Source organism: Elephas maximus, chromosome 5 (assembly GCF_024166365.1).
Source record: "Elephas maximus indicus isolate mEleMax1 chromosome 5, mEleMax1 primary haplotype, whole genome shotgun sequence".
In the NCBI taxonomy this organism is placed as follows: Eukaryota; Metazoa; Chordata; class Mammalia; order Proboscidea; family Elephantidae; genus Elephas; species Elephas maximus.
The window spans coordinates 138,636,858-138,661,577 of record NC_064823.1 but is presented as its reverse complement, the minus strand read 5'-3'; the positions used below and the strand labels follow the sequence as shown (position 1 = coordinate 138,661,577).

The 24,720-nt window shown below is 41.4% G+C and overlaps 1 pseudogene; it reads left to right on the top strand.

The window, feature by feature from the left end:
- Positions 1-11,671, top strand: part of LOC126076755 (splicing factor 3B subunit 2-like) — a 35,606-nt pseudogene extending 23,935 nt beyond the window's left edge.
- Positions 11,672-24,720: the final 13,049 nt, after the last annotated feature.

The following is a 24,720-nucleotide window of genomic DNA, read 5'->3' as shown; positions in this document are numbered from 1 at the left end:
TATTGGTGCATAACAAAATTACTCTAAAACACAGCAGCTTAAGCCAATCATTTTATTCTGAGCACCATTTTTTAAAAAATCATTTTATTTATTTTGTTTTTGTTGAGAATACACACAGCAAAACATACACCAATTCAACAGTTTCTACATGTACCATTTCGTGACATTGATTACATTCTTCAAGTTGTGCAACCATTCTCATCTTCCATTTCTGAGTTGTTCCTCCACCATTAACATAAATTCACTGCCTCCTAAGGTTCCTATTGAATCTTTCTAGTTGCTGTTGTCAATGTGATCTTAAAAGAGCATAATGCTCAAGGCAAATGTTCTTTACTAGTTAAACTAAAATACTGTTCAATTTTAAGAAGACTTCAGGGGATACTTCTGGTTTTTTGGCATAAATGGTTTACAAGCTATGTTTTGTGCCTCTGAACTTCAATGGCAAGGTGTCATTCCAGTTCTTATCCATTTAGTGTCAAGGTGGGTCCCTTTTGAAATGCGCGAAGCTAGGGACCAGAGTTGGAGTCCCATAGTTGTGTAGGCTGAGCAATCTATTAGGTGATGCTTCCTGGATGTGTTAGCTTTGTAAACTTTTGCCTTTTTTTTCCGTGTATTTCTGTGGTATAAGTCTTGCAAACATAATTATGGGTTTCTTGTGTGATAGTTAGGGAGTCTTGATGGGTTTGTTTTGGAAAGGCGCCCAAAATAAATTATACCGCTAGTCCCCACTGGCATCCTGTCATGCCACAGATTGGTGGTGCCACAGCGCCGCTAGTCTCATTGGTAGATTGTATTGCCAAATCATATTTCTCAAAATCCATACTACCAACCAAAAACGTAAAGACATGTGGAGTTTGTAAGCATGTGTTCTAATACTGAAAACATGTCATTAAAAAAAAATTTTTTTTTTAAATAAAAATTTGGTAATGAAAGGGTTAAAGATTATTTCAGGGCAATAGTTTCAGGGGCTTGTCCAGCCCCCATGGCTCCAGAAATCTGCAGTCCATGAGAAATTTGGAAATTCTGTTCTGCATTTTCACACTTCTTATCGGGATTCTTCTATGGAATCTTTGATCAAAATTTTCAGTAATGGTAGCAGACACCATCCAGTTCTTCTGGTCTCATGGCAAAGCAGACAGTTGTTCATGGAGGCAATTAGCCACGCATTCTATATCCTCCTTCTATTCCTGACTCTCCTTCTACCTCTGTAGTTCCAGGCAAATAGAGACAAATTTTTGTACCTTGGATGGTGACCGCCATTTTATGGATCAGAAGCTCAAGAAGGGCAGAAAGTTTTTGCTTGGAGTTGCTCATGGATTGCTTTCAGATTTCAGCTGGGACTGCAGCCATCTGATTGTTTGACTGGGCTGGACATCCAAGATGAATCAGTCACATGGTGGGCAGTTGGTGCTGTCAGGTGGGAGCTTAGCTGGGATGTCGACAACAGCACCTACACATAGCCACTCCAGCATGGCTCATCAGACTTCTTACATGGCTCTCGTTTCTCCCAAAGCAAACATCCTAAGGGCACCAGGTAGAAGTTGCCTGGCCTTTTTTGATCTACCCTGGAAAGCTATGCAGTGTCACGCCTGTTGCATTCTTTTGTGCTCCAGGTGAATCACTAAGGTTAGGGGACACAGACCCCATCTATATCAATGGAAAAATGCCAAAGAAATTGCAGATTTTTTTAACTGCCACAGTGTGCCCCTGGCCACAAATTATTTACATTTCTCCCATATGTAAAATACACTCACCCCTTTCAAAGCCTTCCAAAAGACTGATCAACTACAGCATCAGGCTCAGTCTTGAGGTTCAGAATCTCATCTAAACCAGCTCAGATGTGAATAAGACTTCTCAAGAATCTGAAGATCTGTGAACTGAAGAGATCAAGGGATAAAGTAATCACAATAGACATTCCTACTCAAAAAGGGAGGGTGTGGGAGACACATAGCAGTCATTAGTCCATAGCAATTTGAAATCCAGCCAGGCATATGTCACCAGCTCCTTAATTAGGGACCAGTATTATTCCTTGGAACCATCCTTCACAGCTCTCAGCTACCTAATCTGGGCTCTTGGTGCTTCCCTCTGAATCATCCTTTCTTTTCCATAATAAAAGGCCTGTGTCTGCATCTGAGTAGCATTCTCATTCTCTTTCCATAACATAAATCATTGGGAATCCAAGTTCTCTTTTCATTTTGTACTGCTTCTTTCTCTTATAGTCCAATAAGGCATTGCTTCTGCCAACATAATTCTCTTGAAAATTTTGTGGGTTTTCTATGAATCTTATCAGGATTCCCTCCGTTAGACAAAAACCGCAATCAGAAATGTCTTTGAGACAGGCTTTTCTCTATCTTAGACACTGTAAGGCTGCTACAGAAAACACCCTTAAGAATCTAACAGTTCTATTATTTAAGAAGGATATTCTACAAAGCATGAACTTAAGCTCCTTAGAAGATTTTATCTAGCTGACAGTGCCTATGAGATGGTTTACATCTTTCTAAAGTCTAAAAAATGGGTATTAGAGTCACCCTTTTGGCTTCATCTTTACATTGTGATTGTATCTTCCTGAAAAAGTAGTGGATTTGATATTTTCTCTGAGACCCTTTCTTATTTTAAGAACCCTTTGCTGGTTGAAAATATTCTCTTAGGCCCTTTATATTTCCTCCAGATTCTACCTGAAAACTGAATAGCTGATTTTCTAGTTTATCTGTTTATGAATTATTCCTCTCATTTTGTTATAGGCAGCTGGTGATTGACTGCTAACCTAAAGGTTGGCAGTTTGAACCTACACAGTGACTGCATAGAAGAAAAGGCCTGGCAATCTGCTTCCATAAAGATTGCAGCCAAGAAAGCCCTATGAAGCAGTTCTACTCTGTAACACATGGGGGTGTCTAACAAAAATAATAACAGAAAAAGTCAGGTAGCACCTTAAACACTCTGCCTGGAAATTTCCTTAGCTAGATCATCAATTTCATTGGTACATTTTCTATTTCCAACATTTTCATTGGTACATTTTCTATTTTCCACGTTACTGCAGGTGATAGTTTTGCCAAACTTTCCACCACTACATAACAATGGTCTCCTTTCCTTTAACTTCATAGAACATTTTCCTGACTTTCCCTTAAGACTTTCCTGACATACTCATCAAGAACCACTAGGCTTCAGCTAAGAGTTTTAAGACCCTTCCAGCCCTCACCTTCTGCTCAGTACCTCAAAACTTAATGGCTTAAAGCAACCATTTTATTTTGTTTGCAATTTTGTGCATCAGAAATTTGAAAAGGGTTCAGCTGAGCAGCTCTCACTTGAGTTTTCTCATGCAGTTGTAGTAAGATGTCAGCTGGGTTGGCAATCATTTCATCACCTGACTGTGCTGGATGTCCAAAATGGCTCACTCACATACTTAGAAGTTGACACTGGCTGTCAGCTGGGAGCTCAGCTGGGCTGTCAATCAGAGTGTCTACATGTGCGCTGTCCAGCATAGCGGTCTCAGGATACTTGACCTCCTTATATGGTATGAGTTTTCCCTAGAGCTAATACTCCCAAAGAACCAGGCAGAAGCTGTGTGGCCTTTTCTGATTCAGTTTTGAAAGTACTACAGCATCCCTCTGCTGTATTCCATTGGTTACAAGGAAGTCACTAAAGTCTTCCCAGATTCAAGGGGAGGGGACATAGACACCACCTCTCTGTAAGAGGAGTGGAAAAAAATGTGCAGAGATGTTTAAAAGTGCCATGCAACATATTAAATTCTCTAAAGTTCAGTGCCAAAAGCAGAATATAGAATTGCATGTATACTATTATTGAAGCTATACACTGAGTGTGGGCATATGGAAAACACTGGGATGAAATGCAAAGGTTGTTTTATTTATTTGTCATTATGGATGAATTTTCCTCATTTAATTTTTATTAAAAAGGAGGGAAGGAAGGAAGGAATGAGGAGGCAGGGAGGGAGGCAGGGAGGGAGGCAGGGAGGCAGGGAGGCAGGCAGGGAGGCAGGGAGGCAAGCAGGGAGGCAGGGAGGGAGGGAGGCAGGGAGGGAGGGAGGCAGGCAGGGAGGGAGGGAGGCAGGCAGGGAGGGAGGGAGGCAGGCAGGCAGGCAGATAATAAAACATATTTCCAAGTAGTTCTTGGTTTTTGCTCCCTAAACTCTGCTCCATTTTTCTGTTTACACTCAGGGAAGCCGTGAAAATCACATTAAGCTGGGTTTGGAGGTCAGATGGGGAATTTAGAAGATGACTTGACTGGTTGGTTAGACATTGAGGCAGCCCTGGCTATGGTGAAATCAGCCTGAACAGTGCTATACAGGCTTCTAGATGACACTACTAGGATTATCTAATTTAGGCCCAGGCCAGGAAGACACCAAAAGATGTTATCTTCTTAGTTGCAGGATCCCTGAGAACTAGGTTTACATATTCCTTTGCAATCCATTTCAATTTGCCCCACGAAATAATAAATAAGAGAAATGGGTCAAATCGTAAAACTGGAAAATGACACAAATTTGTCCAATCAGACTTTGCTCATATTCAGTCTCCCAAGCAATGCTGAGTCAAAAGCCACCTATATGTTTGTAGTTATATACCCCACATCACACCCATCTAGCCCCCCATACTCTGATGTCCAGAGAACTTTCTCAGTCTGCCTTTGCTCACACAGCTGGACTCAGATCGCAATACGGGTATTCTGGAGTTCATTCAGCCCAGTGCATATAAAAAAAAATGAAATTACTTTCCGTGAGTAGCAAGAAAAAAAATTTGAAAACACACATCTGTAATTTTGCCCAAGACAGAGAACTGCTAAAAGACAACTTCATTGACATTTAAGAAAAGGATGAGCTATTTCAAGGATGAGAATGGTTTACTTCTCGCCATCTTTGCTGAGCAGAGATAAATGGAAATTAAAAAGTTTCCTTGGGATGGACTTGAAGGGGGTGGGTAAGGAGAAATGAAGGGCTCAGACCACTGGAATGGGCCAGGTAAAGCTGAAAACTATACTTGGAAGGAAGCAATAGAATGTATGAGCCAATTTCCAACAATTCCCCTGAGTCTACAGTAAGGCACACTGCTAGGAGTTGAGGGGAGGACAAAGGTACTGAAGACATGAGCCCTGCCCTCAAGGAACTTACAGTCTAGGGATAGATCCTTGTGTGCTTAGGGAACAAAGAGATTACCTTGACTATGTAAGAACATTTATGGAAAGTAAATCAGTGGTTCCAGACTGTTACCATGGGAACGGAACCTGGACATGATCTATTCCAAACACATCATTTTATACGTTTACTAAATTTGCCTGAACACTTGCCATGTATCAGGTACTACATTATACACTTTGCAGGATACAAAGAGGAATCAGATAAAAATCCAAATCTCAAAATACTTCATGTATTCCTTTTTTTCCCTTCCATTTCTCCTTCCTGGTGCAGAGGATTAAGTACAATGGTTGAAGACATGGGCAAATGAGGGAAATGGAAGCAGAGGTGGAGGGCACAGAGTGGCAGCAGCCAGCTGTCTCAACAGCTAAGGATGCAGAAGTGGGGATGGGCAGTGCAGATGTGGTAGGCGAAGGAGATAGTTAGGGGATTGATCATACTGAGCAACTAAGTAAATACCAAATAAATTTATTGAGGATAGTGGGACTTTCCCTAACAAAAAAGGTATTTATAAACCTGGAAAGGAATAAGATTGGAAACGGTTCAGAGTGTTGGAATGGAATTGGAGATATTGGCATAAATTCATGGTTTTATAAGATATATATATATATGGCTACATATGGAAATAGTTAAAGATGTGTGTGTGTGTGTGCGTGTATACATGTATATCTTTCCTACCTTTGTCCTTTGAGAGGAGTCAGAAGCAAAGATAACCCCGTAACAATGAGAGAACCAAGCACCCAGATTTTGTTCCAAAATTTCATCCTCCACTAAAAGGACCCGGGGCTGTGTTGAGGAATGTCTAATTCCATGGCTGGGGCAGGGAAAATATTAGATGAGCCTAGAACATCCTATAGTGCCAGAAAGTAAAGAAATGCTCAGTATGCGATGGAGATAAGTCAAAAGGACACCAGAAACCCATTTTAAGAGTAGCCAAATCTGGGACAATTTGAACATCAAATTAAATGATAGTAACAGATTACAATGGATTGAACAAAATAGGAAATTTTAATAAGAAGAAAGAGCTTTTTCTCTTTTAAAATTTTACTTAATTTAGGTGTGGATTTATCCTCATATATCCACAATCCTTATGTGGATTTGTCCATACTGTTGTGTATGTTCCCATGATGTCTCTTCATTCTCTTCGATTGCTGAGTACTATTCCATTCCGTGGACGTATCACAGTACATTTATCTATTCACCTGTTGATGAGTATTTGCATTCTTTCCAATTTGGGGGTGATTACGAAAAAAGATGCTATTATAAACATTTGCGTACAGGCTTTAGTGTGGACATATATTTTTATATGGGTAAATGGAAAGCTCTTTCTTATAGATGAATGTTACTAATAAATGTAGAACAAACGAAGGAAATAGAGTATCACCACTTGGCAATCATTATAGAAGTGATCGATTAGATCATGAGGAAACATCAGATGGACCAGGTTGAGGGCCATCCTTCAGAGTTTAAGGCCTGCACTCTTGAAAGCTGAAAAGAAAATTAAAGGGAAGGACTGAAAAACCATTCCAGGTTAAAGAAACATGATAACTAAATGTAATGCCTGTACCTGGTTGAGAGCCTGGACCAGAAAAGTAAAAGAAGCATTATTGGGACCAAAGAACCAATGAACCAACCAAATGAACCCATTGCCTTTGAGAAAATTCTGATTCATAGTGACCTTACAGGACAGAGTAGAACTACCCCAGAGGGTTTCCAAGACTGCAATCTTTATAGAAGCATATTGCCATACCTTCCTCCCTTGATTCTGCTGAGAAGTTAAAACCGCCAGCCTTTCAGTTAGCAGCTGGTCCCTTAACCACTGTGCCACCAGGGCTCCTTATTTTGGGGATAGTTGGCAAAATTTAAATGGAATCCATATAACTGATCCCAAAGAACTGTTCACAAAATTAGAACTCAAAGGGAAAAGACCTTTCGGAAAAGTTTTTAAAGGAAATGGTAATCACACCCAACCACTAGTTTATTAAAATCATAGACCTGGAGGAAGCCAAAGAGGTAATTAAAGAAATTCAGGGAGAAATAACTTTTTTGAGTCAAGTGACAGCTTTTATGTAACAAAATACCATGAATTTTGATGGCCTATTTTTTTTTTTTTATTTGATGAGTTCCAAATCCTGCCATGCTAATGGAAATTTTGAAAGCTCTGGATTATCTATATCCAGAAAAGAATTATCTTGTTTTCAAGACCTAACGCTCCCAACACCTAGTCAGAACAAGCTGTTAACCTGAAAAGAATTATCTTGTTTTCAGGACCTAAACGCTCCCAGCACCTAGTCAGAACAAGCTGTTAACCTTGTTGACTAGCCTGTGGATATATAAATTAAAAGAAATACCTCTGTAGGAACATGATTTTGGATGGTTCCTCAATGTACTTGTGGTCAGGGATGGATTACCCAATAAGCAAGGAACACAAAGGCTTACTTGTGCTTACTTACTAATCTGTAGTGCACAATTTCACCCGGTTTTCACTGCATCAAAGATGTGGTGAAACCTGTGTGAAACTGTGCACTACAGATTAGAAAGTAAACACAAACCCATGAGTACCTTGCTTACTGTAAGTGCACGCGTACCTTGTTTACTGGCTAATCTGCCCCTGCTTCTTGTTGTTATTAGATGCCACCGAGTCAGTTCTGAATCATATCGACCCTATGAATCGCTGCCTGGTCTGGTACCATCTTCACAATCATTGCTGTGTTTGAGCCCATTGTTGCAGCCACTGTGTCAGTTCATCTCATTGAGGGTCTTCTGCTTTTTTGCTGACCCTCTGCTTTACCAAGAATGATGTCCTTCTCCAGGGATTGTCCCTCCTGATAACATGTCCAAAGTAGGCGAGATGAAGTCTTGCCATCCTCACTTCTAAGGAGCATTTGGCTGTACTTCTTCCAAGACAGATTTGTTCATTCTTCTGGCAGTCAGTGATACATTCAATATTCTTTACCGACACCACAATTCAAATGTGTCACGTCTTCTCCAGTTTTAGTGATCAGTTTATGACTCAAAAGCTAACGTTTGCTCCTCAGGAATTGCTGCCTGGTAACCTAACATGGACAGCCACCTAATTCTTGTAGAAAATCAATGAGGGTTCTGCTTCTTATTCCGAAAATAACCCCTCCAGTCTTGCTAGAAAGGTTACTAAACCTTTAAGAGGTTTAACGATGCATGCCAGAACAAACAGTCATCATTTTTCCTACATCTGAAAGACAAATTCATTGCAAAAAACTCCAGGAAGAATTTAACTGACCCAACTTCTGCTAGAAGGCAGAAGATTCTAGTGACAATGGATCTGATTCCAAAAGACCAGCAGGGAGACATCATATGCATCCCAAACAGGCCTTTATCACGGCTGAAAGAAGCCTGAGCCAAAATAAACAACAGGTTGTCACAGATTGAGGTTTTGTGAAGACACCAAGCTGTTTGTGATAATCACAACTGGCTTGGCTGATCTTAAGCAACTGTACGGGAATAATGTTAGCAGGAACATGGGAACTGGAGAGCTCGAGAACACTATTGCTGTGGCTGAAGTTGCCTGGCCTGACCTCACAGATAAGATATTGAAGGATTTATCACCGTGTTCTATTGATGTGTCCTCTTCTCGCCCCTCATTGTTGGCTTGTTTCATATGAAACCCACCAAAGCTCTTAAGTACAACCTCAGTTTAACTCATGAGCAACATGGTGATAACTGAAGATTTTTAAGAACTCCCCAATCTCCATCAAAAATGTGCTTTGAGTAGTGGTTATAAGCCCAGGTTTTGGAGTGATTGTCTATACACGCCTTACAGGTTGTATGAGCTTAGTTGAGTTGTTAAACCTTTCTGAACCTCAGTTTCTCTTCTATAAAAATGGGAATAATAATAGTAACACCCTCATGGAGGATTCAAGATTTCAGGCCAGACTCCTTCGATGGATGTTTAAACCCTTGAAGAGAGACTGATGGAATTTGGTGCTGCTTCTTCTTAACCAAGGATAAGCATGAGCCCGTCGAGCTACAAGTTTTCATCTGTATTTTACCTCCTTGACATGGGAGCATTGGTGGTTCAGTGGTAGAATTCTCACCTTTCACCCAGGAGACCCAGGTTCAGTTCCTGGCAAGTATACCTCATGTGCACTTATCTATCAGTGGGCGCTTGCGTGTTGCTATGATGCCGACCTGGTTTCACTGGAGCTTCCAGAACTAAGACAGAGTAGAAAGAAAGGCCTGGTGATCGACTTCTGAAATCAGCCAACTATAAATCACAATGGTTCAATCCGCACCCAATCATAGGAATAGGGCGGGACTGGGCAGCATTTTCTTCCATTGTGTATAGGGTCACCATGAGTCAGGGGGTGACTTGACAGCAGCTAACAACACCATACCAATGACAACCTCTATGACGTTATTCCCGAATCTATGTTAAGTCTCGCCAGAAGTTACACCCTGGCCTCTGATCTACTCTGGGGAGCCAAGCAGAAGGTCCTGGCTCATGTTTGGGATGAAGTGGACAGGAGGAGGGCAGTGCTCCCTTCCTCACGTCACAGTGGTGGTAGCAATGAGGTCACTGGCAGAGGGCAGTTGTGTCCAGTTGAGCATGAGTCTCATGAGGGTCATTGGTGGCAGAGGTGCCTGCATGATGAAGAGATCTGAGTGGCAGAATCCAAGGGCTTATGCCTGAGCATGTGAGCAAAGGCAGCCAGAGGACAGCACTAGCTAGAAAATGCTGTGATGTGGTGGAGGGTGGAGGGTATTTTCTCCTAACTAAGTGGAGAAAGACCAATTGATAGAAAAGGACATTGTATTTCGTAGAGGGCAGAGGAAAACGAAGGAAACCCTCCATGAGATGGATTGACTTAATAGCCACAACAATGGACTCTAGCATACCAACAATCATGAACATGGTCGAGGACTGGGCAACATTTCATTCTGTTATACACTATGTTGACATACGTTGGAGGTGATTTGACAGCAGCTAAGAACAAGAAGTAGGTGGGCTGTAGTCACAGTCACTTGGGTTACTTGCCCAACTTCTTCATTTGGTGAAACACACATGTCTATCCACAAGGGCGGTGGTCACCATGTTTAACCACTGTATAGGCAAAGGTCAATCCAAAAGGATGTAGCTGGCCCTGGCGTTGAAGCTTCCAGTCATTTATGGAAGACAGTAAATCCTATTTCTGGTGACACAGAAAATCTCCAAAGTCCTTTGCAAAAGGAGAGAAGAGGTGATCAGGTTGTTCCTGGTTTTTCCTGTGGAGTCCTTCCTATTTAGACCAATAGAACTCTTGTTACTACTCTTTTTGAATTTTGGATGTTGATATTAGGATTCTTTGAAGAGAAGAGAGGGAATCAGACTTTGTGGTGCCCCACTTAACCATTTAGTTGCTGGGTGGTGGAGAAGTCCCATGAGGTCCCAGAAAAGAGGCTTGGTAACTGCCTCACTAAGTACAGGAAACAGAAGACTTAAGCCAATGTCTATTTACCAACTTACCAATTGCCATTGAGTCGACCCTGACTTATGGTGACCTCATATGTGCTGGAGCAGAACTGTGCTCCATAGGATTTTCAGTAGCTACTTTTTCAGAAGTAAATCGCCAGAATCTTTTTCTGAGGCATCTCTGGGTTGACTAGAACTTCCAAACTTAGAGTTAGCAGCCGAGTACATTAACCGTTTGTACCACCCAGAGACTCCATTTACCAACTAGTATGGAAATGTTCCAATGTTTTAACAGCAGGAGAAACTGGGTACTGGTCACCCCAGCCCTGATCACACACAGCATACCTACATATAGCAGTACTGCCCTCACCTGAATGCCATTTCCTGACAGATTTTAGATGGAAAATTGTGGGCCTGAGCCCCCTGAACTTTATCTAGGAATAGGCCAGAAGGGGTAACCCTGCTTCCATTCAGGCTACCTTTCACACTCAGCTCTTTCCACACACCCTCTTACAAGGGCTGAGAAGCCCCATGGGAGGAGCCATGCATTAGTGCCCCTTCCCCTTGAGTGTCCAAATCAAGGTAGGTCCATGTGTCCCAATTCCTGGGCTCTGCCTTGCCTAAAAGTAAAAAAAAAAAAGTAAAGGTTAGGCTTATTCTTAACTTTAGCTCTTCTGCTTCTGGGCCTGTATGAATGGTAGCTGATTCGTAGCTGGCAAAATGAAACCATATTTCCACGACCATAAACACCCTTTCAGGGTCTCCGCAAACTCAACCCACACCCTCCTCCTCCAAACCAATGAGGCTGACTTAGTTTCCTGCTGATTCACAGCAGTCCCAGCTTTATCAGTCAGCTGGGCCCACAGGTTTGAAGTGGCTCTGGGCGGAACTGAAGATCCCTGGGAATCAGAGAGTCACATATGGCCACCGTGAGGAGCTCAGAGTGAGTCCTCTGATCCCCTGTGTGATCCTCTGGGTCTGGGTCTTCTCACTGCACTGAATATTTCCAGCTTTCCCTCTAACAGGGGAGCTTGAAGGAGATCCAGAAGTATAAGGCCAGCTGGAAGTGCAGAGCTGTGATTGCCAGTCCCTGGAGGTGACCAGCTGCTCAGCCCAAGGCCTTCGAGCCCTCATCTGTTACCTGAGCTCAAACACCTCAGGAAATTTAAGCAGCCTGATGGTCAGCTGCTTAGAAAACCTGATTCTAAAAGAAACTTCCAATTATTTGTGGAAGGAAGTAAACCCTATTGCTGATAACATGGAAACTCTCCCAATAGGAAGCACTCAACGGGAAGGGGACAGGGCCACAGGGTTCCGCCTTCTCTGTAGACTCTAACTAGTTGCCGTTGAGCTGATTCTGACATTGAGCTGATTCTGACTCCTGGTGATTCTGTGTGCATCAGAGTAGAACTGCATTCCAAAGGGTTTTTAATGGCTTACTTTTCTGAAGTAGATTGTCAGCACTTTGTTCTGAGGTGCCTCTGTGTTGACCTGAACCACCAACCTCTCGTTTAGCAGCTGAGTGTGTTAGCAATTTGTACCACCCGTCGACTCCCTGTGGACTCTTCCTGGGGACTTACCATGAAGATGTTTTGTTCATCTAGTCCCCTTGCTGGCATGACCGTTTCCTGTGTTTTGTGAACCCTCCATTTCTTTCGTTTTTATAAACGAAGACTATATCATTGAAGCAGAGATCGAATAAAAAGGTAAAAGAATTAGACTCATAAGGGTAAACAGAGCTGTGATCTACTGGGCCCTTACCTTGGGCCTCGTATTTTAAATGCATTATTTTTAACTCTTAACAACAGAGCTAGGCACAGTGTATTTCATTCCTCATTTTATGGGGACACAGAGAATCTAAGTAACCTGCTCAAAGCCACAGAGTGCTAGCAAGTGTCCAAGTAGGGATTTGAACACTGGGTGCCTGACTTTCCACTCTGTCATGGAGTATCACAGAACCTTTTAATTTGCAAATTGCTGAAGACTAGATTGCTGGTCCGTGTGTGTATATGACTTTCATAGAATCCTGGATGAAAGTTGGAAGAGACCCAAAAAATCAGTCTAAACCCCCACCTGACAAAGAACCTACGCTCCAACAGCCCTGATTCTTTAATGGGGAGCTCGCCACCTCACGTGATCAGCCATTCCATTTTTAGATAACTCTAATCACGAGGAAGACTCATAATGTGCTATTTGCCAGTCAGATTCACCTGCTATTTTCATTATAACTTCATACACCCTGATGAGGCCATCATTAAGACACCCTCGACTGAAATCCTGAACTCCATTAGCTCCTGGACTTGCAATAAAGCTCTAACACCACCGCCAAAAAAAGTTTCTCCAGGATATCAGCAATGCAGACAAAGTCATGAAAGGGAGGTTGATTGCGGCTTCAAATGAGTCTGGGATAGGTGATTATCTCTTCCTGAGTGAAGGTTATTCTGGATGCGATGTATTGTTGCCCGGGACAGAGGTATGACATATACTGCAGAAATTTAAAATAATCAAGAGTCATGTGCATGCTACACAATTCCTTGGTTAATTAAAATGCTTGCAAAACGCAATGAAAGCTGATTTTTGTTCTCCCCGCTTCTTCCTGGTTTTCAGCTTCTCTGGCAGTTTTGTGAAGGACAGCCAGTCCTAACCCCTTGCCGTGGAGTCGATTCTGACTCATAGCGACCCTATAGGACAGAGTAGCACTGTCCCGTAGGGTTTCCAAGGAGTGGCTGGATTTGAACTGCTGGCCTTTTAGCTAACAGCCTCTTAACCACTGCACCAGCAGAGCTTCCAGCCAGTCCTGAGTGATCAAAACTGAGCTAGTGTTGCTAGCATGCACCATGAACTTACTGTAAGATCCAGTCACTAACAAAAGAGATAAAAAATGGATAAGAATTGCAAAGGGGGTATTTGAGGTCTCCTGAGCATGTGAGCAGTGCTCATCTGATTCTCCACGGGGGAAGCAAAATATGTTTACATAATTGTGCGAACGGTGGGAAACTAAAAGATGCCAGGGTCAGAAGAGCAACGTGGCTCTGCTGGGATTTCAGGTGGCAAATAGGATTGAGAATCTTAACTTAAATGAACACAACAAAAATCACATAATTAACGCACACTGTTAACACCTCATTAGTCTCCTGGGGCTTAAGTAATGCTAAAAATAATCAACACATTTTGTTTAAATAAGGCCCAGTTACAGGTGGCTATGATTTCTTCGGCCATAGCAGAATGAGGCCATTTCTTTCCATTTTTTTCTTTAAAGTAGGCCTTGTCTTCATTCCGAGGAAATGATTATTAAGAACATATGTGGAAATACGAATTGGACACGAGTACAATTATCGAGAGTCTCTCTTGCCTCCAAACCTGACTCCAAAATCTTACATGTCCCTATTTTACAACCTAGGTCCCCTGAGTTAGGAAGGTGTTGGAGCTAATGCTGCTGTCGGGGCATCGGTGTTGGTCACAAGACAAGCTGTAAAATATGCAAGTTTTGCTCATTACCTTCTCTTCTCCCCCTTGTGACATTCTAAGCATTGAAACTCCTCTGATACGTTTATATATCCCATTTCACCCCGGGGTTTTTGATGTACTATTCCTTACCTAACTTCCCGTGGTAGCTGAACGCCCAAATCCAACCAAACTAAATCCCTTGCTGTTGAGTTGATTCTGACTCATGGCAGCCCCATGCTACAGAGTAGAACTGTGCTCCATAGGGCTTTCTTGTCTGTAACCTTTATGAAAGTAGGTCGCCAGGCCTTTCTTCCACAGTGCCCTTGGGTAGGTTTGAACCTCCAGGGACCTTTTGAATGCCGAGGATGGCCCCACATGATTCTGCTCACCCCCATGCGTGCATGGTGTTCTTCCCATCAAGGGCTGGGGCTTATGTTTCCCCTCCCACGCCTATCTCCGATCCAGGCTTGACCTGTGACTACTTCAACCAAGAGTATTTGGGGGAAGTGAGATTTTGGAATTTCTGGGCCCAGGCATTAAGAAGGTCTGGAACCTTCTGCCATGCTGTAGCCACCATGTAAGAAGTCCAAGCTTTCACTGTAGAATGAGGTGACATGCAGAGGCCCTGGAGAATGAGTTAGCACATGGACAGAGGTCACATGAGGGGGCACCTGAGGCCCAGACACTGAGCAGAGCAGCAGCCCCAGCCACAAGCTGACTGCAACTGCAAGAAAGAACTCAAGTGAGATGAGTAGAGGGACACTCAGCCAATACCCAGCCAATCCATGGAATCGTGAGATGTGATAAAATGGATATTGTTTTTACGCTAAGTTTGGGGTCCACGGCTCACCTGCAATTTGTCATAATGTAGTGGCTTGCATATTGCTATGATGCTGGAAGCTATGCCACCGGTATTTCAAATACCAGCAGGGTCACCATGGTGGATAGGTTTCAGCAGAGCTTTCAGACTAAGACAGACTAGGAAGAAAGTCTTGGTGATTTACTTCTGAAAATTAGAGAATGAAAACCTTATGGATAACAACAGAATGTGATCCACTACTGTGCTGGAGGATGAGCCTCCTAGGTTGGAAGGCACTCCGAATACACAGTGGCTACAACAATGGACTTGAGCATACTAAGTAGCATGGAGACAGCTCAGGACAGGTCAACATTCTGTTCCGTTCTACATGGGGTTGCTAAGAGTCAGAGCCCACCAGATGGCAACTAACAACAACAAGTTTGGGGTGCATGTGGCACAGTTATAACTTACCAAAACACCTCCTCTCTGCCCTGCCCTTGTTACGACGCCTCTGTTCACCCACTCTTAACCACCTCTGTGCGCGTTTCCACCTACTCCCATGGGGTTAAAGAGCAAAACTTTGCTTAGAGGCTGGGGGAGGGGGGTGATGAGAGTTATTGCTTAATTATGCTGCAGTGAATAGCTTCCTAAGTTTCAGAGGATCAGTGATAGCTTTATGTGGGTAAGTCTTTTTCCAACAATAAACCAGTTGCCATCAAGTCGATTCCAATTCATGGTAATCCCATGGGCGTCAGAATAGAACTGTGCTGCGTAGGGTTTTCAATGGCTAAGTTTTTGGAAGTAGGTCACCAGGTCTTTCTGACACCCTCTGGTTGGGCTTGAACCTCCAGCCTTTTGATTAGCAGTTGAGTGTGTTAACCCTTTAATGGTTTGCACCACCCAGGGACTTCTTTTCAAACAATACTCAATCTGAAAGTTTTGCAGACAAGAAAATTCTCCCGCTCCTGCAGAGAAGATCAGAGCTTGCTCAGAACAGAGAGAGGCAGAGAGCAGCCATGCAGCCTCCATGGGGAGAAAGCAAAACAGGCATTTTGAGAGCACATGGAAGGAACACTGACACAAACCTGTGCAGTAGCATTAGGACTAGCAAAGCTAGTTTTAGAAGGGTTGTTGAACAAGACTCTGTACTTTGAAGGAATTTAGAAAACGTTGACTGAATGAATAATTGGATGGATGGAAGGAAAGATGGATGGATGGAAGGAAAGATGGATGGATGGAAGGATGGATGGACGGACGGACAGATGGATGGGTGGATGGATGGATGGATGGATGGATGACTATTATGGGCAGACAGAGTACAATTTGTCTGCCAGCTCTGCCAGAGAAATATGCCAGGAATAAAGAAGACCCAGACAGAAGCATTTCCCCCAGCTGCCCTTGTCTGAGGGTTATAGCACTCCCCCCAGATAAGAAATATACAAGACATCATTGTTGCTGTTATGGTTGTAGTTTGTAGTTTGTGAACTCTTTATTCACACTTAACTGTAAGCAGTTAATCCCACGGAACAAGCTTGGCCCTTCTCAGTGAATTTTTTTTGCTATCTTTATAAAACCCCAGATTAAAGAACTTTGTTAGTTCCATGAAGAACTAAAAATAAACATCCGAACCAGTGTGGCAGACATTGCTGCCTGCCTACCTCATAAACATTACCCCTTCCTTCTTACTAGGAAATATGCAACATTGTTGGGTAGCAGTAAGTTCAACTAAGAACACTTGTCTGGCTGGATTCTTGTGCATTTAGGGATGACTCCATGACACATTTCTGGCTGTGAGACATAGATTGAAGCTGTCTGGGAAACAGAATGCTGCTGCTTCTCCCTTTCCTCTTCTTACAAAACCAGGATACCATACCTAGAGGTCAAGAAGCCAACTTGCAACCATGAGGCAACAAGCATGAGGACAGAACCTACTGGCTAAGGATGATGGGAAATCCCTGGGCCCGACAGCGTGACAGAACCACCCTAACAGTCCAGACTTTTTGTCCCGTGTGACAAATGCCTAAGTGTTGAAGCAATATTTTGTTAGTTTTTCTGTTATTTGCATCTGAAAGCATTCCTGGCAGAAACTCCTTGGTTGATCCAATTGAAAATAAAAGCCTAGATTCCAATGCCCAAAATAGGTAAAGGAGAAAGTATTTTTATTGAAGATTGGCAGAACAAAGGTCAATTCCTGATAGGATATAACACATTTTATTAATTCAGGATGTAGGTAAGAAAAAACCCCAGCTTCCACTAACTTACGCAATCAAACCACAGAGCTGGAAATCCAGAGGTAAGACAGACTCAGGCCAGAACCATCAGCGTCTCAAGGATCCAGATTATTCCATCTCTTTGCTTGACTATCCTCGGAAAACGCCATGTGCTGATTGCCTTCAATTAACCGGGCACTGGCCTTGCTGACCCCCTGAATTCCGTGGGATAGAGATGGAAACCTGAATTAAACGGGTGCCTGTCAGAAAGGCAAATCAGGGATGGATCCTCACAGGAAACGAACAGTGTCCACTAGGCAGGGATTATATAAACACTTTGCAAAATGTGGAAAGCCCCAAAGTACGAAAGGGTGACGATTATTACACCAGTAGTGCCAATGTTGGTTTGAACACTTCCTGTCTGTCACTGGAAAAAGGAGGGCTTGGTTTCTTGTCCATTTGGTTAGTATTTATGCTTTCAAACTGAGTGCTCTAATTTATTCAACCTATTTGACCGGTTTCATAACAAGAAACAAAGTGGCCAAATAGCCTGCTTGTAAAATGGAATATTGGGAAATAACAAACCACCCCCCCTCCTCTCCCTTCCAGCTAAGTACTCTGAGTGTACAAAGGAGTGGCGCTGAAGTAACCCGAGATCTGTTTAAATGAAGGGAGGAGATCCCAAAATTGGCTTAATAACAAAACAAAGTCATAGGCTCTTATTAGAAACGGACTTTTTTCAGTGTGGAGCTGAAGTTCTTAGGAATTTTAAGGTTCGGGGCCTCACTGGGAATAGATGTGAACACTGAGTGACAGGATCATGCGATGCGTAGGCAACTTCACAGGAGTAAATTTCTCCCCAACACACTAATCTGCTTGTGCGTAATCCACCGTGGTTCTCAGTGCTGCATACGCCGGGGAGAACGATTTGTAGCATCAGAAACCACCTGACAGGTGCCCAGAACCTGGAGAAAGCAGAGCAGAGATCCGCTACGGTTTGGAACACCGCATTTTTCCCTTAAGGAACTCTGTCTTTCCCTCTCTTCCCATGTGGCATTGACCCCACTCCTGGCTAAATGAGTGGGCCTATGACAAAGTACTGGATTCCATCCTCACTGACACAGTTGGTTCAGATATGGGTACATAGCTCAAGTAGGTCCCATGAGAATCTGGGACTTTCAGTGGCATCGTGGAAGAAAGGCCTGGTGATCTGCTTCTGTAAAGATTACAGCCAAGAAAACCTTATGGGGCAGTTCTACTTTGTAACACATGGAGTCGCCATGAGTTAAAATCGACTCAATGGCAATGGGTTTATTAAGGGTTGTACAGCTGTTAGATTATAAGCCTGGGACTGTTGGGAGATGCCATGTGGACAAGGTCTGACTAAGAATGAGGACCAACCTGAGAAAAGCAGATTGAAAAATAAGAGGATAAGAAGGAAAAAGAGGAAGAAACAGAAGAAAAACAACAAGGAGAAGAGAAAGAGAGAGAGAGGCTGGTGACACCGTCTGAGGGAATCCAGTTATGCCTGAAACTAACTGTTGAATTTATCTATTACATGAGCCAATGAAATCCTCTTTTTGCTGAAGTTGGCATGAGCTGAATTTCTGTCACTTGCAACTTAAGGAGATCTAATTAACTAATAGAGAAACAAAAGGTACCAGTGTCTTGAGCTCTAAAGAAAAGAAACAGTGACAAGTGACAATAAAGATGTCACTGCTTTTCACCTTGATTGAAGTTTAATTTACATGCAATAAAAATGAATGATCTTTGGCAAATGTAAACACCAATGTAAACACCCCCACTGAAGATATTAAACACGTCCATCACCCCAGAAAGATTTCTCACGCTCTTTTGCAGTTGATTCCAACACCTCCCTACCACCACCCCTCTGTTGCCACCCCAGATGATTTTTTTTTAAATTTCTACCACAATAGACAAGTTTACCTATTCTAGAACATCACATGAATGGAATTATACAGACAGTACACACTATTTTGAGTCTAGCTTCTTTCACTCAGGATAATATTTCTGAGATTCTTCCATGTAGAAGAATCCCTTCCATTCACCAGTAGTTTATTTTCTTATTTCTGAGTAGTGTTCCACTGTGGGAGTATAACACAATTTATTTAGCTACTCATTGCTGATGGATATTTGTGATGTTTCCAGTGAGGCTATTATGAATAAAGCTGTTATGCATATCTATGCATAAGTCTTTTTGTGGACATAGGTTTTCAATAAATACATGAGAGTAAAATTATTGCATGAGATAATAAGTGTATACTTAACCCTATAAGAAGCTTCCAGTTTTCCAAAGTGATCGTACCATTTTACACTCCCACCAGTAACATATGAGAGTTTCAGTTGTTCCACACCCTCCTACACTTTCCTCTGGAAGTTTTATGGTTTCACTTGTACTATTAGATCTACGGTCTATTTTGAAAAAAGTTTTGTGTGGGATGAGGTGTGCATAGGGGTTGAGGCTCATTTTACTTACATTTGATTATTCAATTGTTCCAGAACTATTTGTTGAAAAGATTGCCCTTCTTTGACACTTTTATTGAAAAGCAACTGATCATATGTGTGTGGATTTATATTTCCGAACTCCCTATTCTTTTCCACTGATCTATATGCTTATCTTTGTGCTAATACCACACTAATTTGATTATTATGATTTCATAAGTCTTGAAATCAGATAATGTAAGTCTGAAAATTGTGGGGAGTTTTTTCCCCTCAAAATTGTTTTAACAATTCTCAGTCCTTCACTTTTTCATGTATATTTTAGGAACAGCTTTTCAATTTCTGCCGAAAAGTCTGCTAGGATTATGATTGGAATTGCATTGGATCTATAGATAAAGTTTGACGGAACTGAAATCATAACAGTATTGAATCTTCAGTTCATGAACATAGCATATCTCTTTATTTATTTATTTGTTGTTGTTGTCGTTAGGTGCCGTCGAGTTGGTTCCAACTCATAGCCACCCTATGCACAACAGAACGAAACACTGCCCGCTCCTGTGCCATCCTCACAATCATTGTTATGCTTGAGCCCATCGTTGCAGCCACTGTGTCAATCCACCTCATTGAGGGTCTTCCTCTTTTCTGCTGACCCTGTACTCTGCCAAGCATGATGTCCTTCTCCAGGGACTCATCCCTCCTGACAACATGTCCAAAGTATGTAAGATGCAGTCTTGCCATCCTTGCTTCTAAGGAGCATTCTGGTTGTACTTCTTCTAAGACAGATTTGTTCGTTCTTTTGGCAGTCCATGGTATATTCAGTATCCTTTGCCAACACCACAATTCAAAGGCGTCAACTCTTCTTCGGTCTTCTTTATTCATTATCCAGCTTTCACATGCATATGACGCAATTGAAAATACCATGGCTTGGGTCAGGCGCACCTTAGTCTTCAGGGTGACATCTTTGCTCTTCAACACTTTGAAGAGGTCCTTTGCAGCAGATTTGCCCAATACAATGAGTCTTTTGATTTCTTGACTGCTGCTTCCATGGCTGTTGATTGTGGATCCAAGTAAAATGAAATCCTTGACAACTTCAATCTTTTCTCCGTTTATCATGATGTTGCTTCTTGGTCCAGTCGTGAGGATTTTTGTTTTCTTTATGTTGAGGTGCAATCCATACTGAAGGCTGTGATCTTTGATCTTCATTAGTAATTGCTTCAAGTCCTCTTCACTTTCAGCAAGCAAGGTTGTGTCATCTGCATAATGCAGGTTGTTAATGAATCTTCCTCCAATCCTGATGCCCCGTTCTTCTTCATATAGTCCAGCTTCTTGTATTATTTGCTCAGCATACAGATTGAATAGGTATGGTGAAAGAATACAACCCTGACGCACACCTTTCCTGGCTTTAAACCACTCAGTATCCCCTTGTTCTGTCCGAACAACTGCCTCTTGATCTATGTAAAGGTTTCTCATGAGCACATTTAAGTGTTCTGGAATTCCCATTCTTCCCAGTGTTATCCATAGTTTGTTATGATCTACACAGTCAAATGCCTTTGCATAATCAATAAAACACAGGTAAGCATCCTTCTGGTATTCTCTGCTTTCAGCCAGGATGCATCTGACATCAGTGATGATATCCCTGGTTCCACATCCTCTTCTGAAACCAGCCTGAATTTCTGGCAGTTCCCTGTTGCAGCCGTTTTTGAATGATCTTCAGCAGAATTTTGCTTGCGTGTAATATTAATGATATTGTTCTATAATTTCCACATTCGGTTGGACCACCTTTCTTGGGAATAGGCATAAATATGGATCTCTTCCAATCAGTTGGCCAGGAAGCTGTCTTCCATATTTCTTGGCATAGATGAGTGAACACCTCCAGAGCTGCATCTGTTTGTTGAAACATCTCAATTGATATTCCATCAATTCCTGGAGCCTTGTTTTTCCCAATGCCTTCAGAGCAGCTTAGACTTCTTCTTTCAGTACCATCGGTCCCTGATCATATGCCACCTCTTGATATGGTTGAATATCGACTAATTCTTTTTGGTGTAATGACTCTGTGTAGTCCTTCCACCTTCTTTTGATGTTTCCTGCATCATTTAATATTTTCCCCATGGGATCCTTCACTATGGCAACTCGAGGCTTGAATTTTTTCTTCCGTTCTTTCAGCTTGAAAAACGCCGAGCGTGTTCTTCTCTTTTGGTTTTCCAGCTCCAGCTCTTTGCACATGTCATTATGATACTTTATTTTGTCTTCTCGAGAGGCCCTTTGAAATCTTCTGTTCAGTTCTTTTACTTCATGAATTCTTCCTTTTGCTTTAGCTGCTTGACGCTCGAGAGCAAGTTTCAGAGTCTCCTCTGACATCCACCTTGGTCTTTTCTTTCTTTCCTGTCTTTTCAGTGACCTCTTGCTTTCTTCATGGATGATGTCCTTGATGTCATTCCACAACTTGTCTGGTCTTCGGTCACTAGTGTTCAATGCGTCAAATCTATTCTTGAGATGGTCTCTAAATTCAGGTGGGATATATTCAAGGTCATATTTTGGCTCTCACGGACTTGCTCTGATTTTCTTCAGTTTCAGCTTGAACTTGCATATGAGCAATTGATGGTCTGTTCCACAGTCGGCCCCCTGACCTTGTTCTGACTGATGATATTGAGCTTTTCCATCATCTCTTTCCACAGATGTAGTCAATTTGATTCCTGTGCATTCCATCTGGCGAGGTCCATGTGTATAGTCACCGTTTATGTTGGTGAAAGAAGGTATTTGCAATGAAGAAGTCGTTGGTCTTGTAAAATTCTATCATTCCATCTTCGGCATTGTTTCTATCACCAAGGTCATATTTTCCAACTACTGATCCTTCTTCTTTGTTTCCAACTTTCACATTCCAATTGCCAGTAATTATCAATGCATCTTGATTGCATGTTCGATCAATTTCAGACTGCAGCAGCTGATAAAAATCCTCTATTTCTTCATCTTTGGCCCTGGTGGTTGGTGTGTAAATTTGAATAATAGTCTTATTAACTGGTCTTCCTTGTAGGCGTATGGATATTATCCTATCACTGACAGCGTTGTACTTCAGGATAGATCTTGAAACGTTCCCTTTGACCATGAATACAACGCCATTCCTCTTTGAGTTGTCATTCCCAGCATAGTAGACTATATGATTGTCCTATTCAAAATGGCCAATACCAGTCCATTTCAGCTTGCTAATGCCTAGGATATCGATGTTTATGCGTTCCATTTCATTTTTGATGATTTCTAATTTTTCTAGATTCATACTTCTTACATTCCAGGTTCTGATTATTCATGGATGTTTTCAGCTGTTTCTTCTCATTTTGAGTCATGCCACATCAGCAAATGAAGGTCCCGAAAGCTTTACTGCATCCAAGTCATTAAGGTCGACTCTACTTTGAGGAGGCAGCTCTTCCGCAGTCATCTTTTGAGTGCCTTCTAACCTGGGGGGCTCATCTTCCAGCACTATATCAGACAATGTTCCGCTGCTATTCATAAGGTTTTCACTGGCTAATGGTTTTCAGAAGTAGACTGCCGGGTCCTTCTTCCTAGTCTGTCTTAGTCTGGAAGCTCACCTGAAACCTGTCTTCCATGGGTGACCCTGCTGGTATCTGAATACCGGTGGCATAGCTTTCAGCATCACAGCAACACACAAGCCCCCACAGTATGACAAACTGACAGACACATGGGGATCTGTCTTTAATATCTCCCAGCAACATCTTGTATTTTTCAATGTAGCTGTTGTCTTTAGGTGCCGTTGAGTCAGTTCCAACTCATGGCAACCCTATGTAGAGGTCTTAAAAATCTTTTGCTAAATTTGTTACTAATATTTTATTCTTTTTCTTGCTATTATAAATGGTATTTGTTTCTTCCATTATTTGTTTCTAGCATACGTAATAAAATTGATTTTTATTTACTGATTTAGTATCCCTTGACTTGCTTAAATTCATTTATTATTCCTAGTAGTTTTTTTTTTGTAGATCCCTGAAACTTTTCTATGTAGACAGTTGTGATATTTGCAAATAGATCCATTTTACTTATTTTTTGCAATAATAATAATTTTTCTTGTCTTATGGCACCGGCTAGGACTTCCAGGATAATATCGAATAGACATGGGGAGAGCAGATAGTCTTGCTTTGTTCCCAGTCTTAGGTAGAAAGTTTTCAATATTTCTCCACTAAGTGTGTCATCACCTGTACGTTTTTAATAACTATCTTTTATTAAATTGAGGATGTTCCTTTCTATATCTAGTTTGCTAAGAATTTTTATCATAAATGACGTTTGAATTTTGTCAAATACTTTTTGTTTATTGAGATAATTGTATGATTTTTCCCCTTTATTCTGTTAATGTGGTGAATTGCATAGTCTGGTTTTCAAATGTCAAACCAATCTCGCATTCCTGAGATTAAACCTTGCTTGATCAGGATTATTATATTATACATATTATATTATATATTATTATATATTTGCTGGATTTGTTTTGCTAATATTTTGTTGAGGGCAATAAAGGATATTGGTCTGTAATTTTCTTCTAATATCTCTGTCTAGCTTATGATTTCTGGGTATTGCTATACTCACAATATGAATTGGAAAGAATTCCCTCCTCTATTTTCTAAAAGAGGTTGTATAAAGTTGACATTATTTCTTCCTTAAATATTTAATATATGCATGATAGAATATACCAGTGAACCCATCTGGACTTGTCTTTGTAGGAAAGGTTTTTACTTTTAATTACAAAATTGATTTTTAAAATAGATTGTGTGTCTTTCAAATTTACTTGTGTTAATATTGGTAGGTTATGTTTTTTCAAGAATTTGTCCATTTGATCAAAGTTATCAAATTAATCAGCATAATTTTTCCACAATATTTACTTTACCTTTTGTTATTCTATAAAATCTGAAGTGATATATTGTCTTCCATTTCTTATATTGATAATTTGGATTTAGCTCTTTTTCTTGGTTAGTCTTACTAGAGCTTTATCAATTTTATCAATCCCTTCAAAGAATTGACTTTTGGCTTTTAACATTTTCTCTATTGTTAATCTTTTTCCTATTTCACTGATTTATGCTTTTATTATTTCTTCTTATTATCAGTTTAACTTACTCTTATTTTTCTAGCTTCCTAAAATTTAAACCTTTCTACTTTCCTAATATAGGTATTTAAAGTTATGCATTTTCCTTTAGGGAGCCCTGGTAGCTTAGTGGTTAAGTCCTCGGCTGCTAATGAA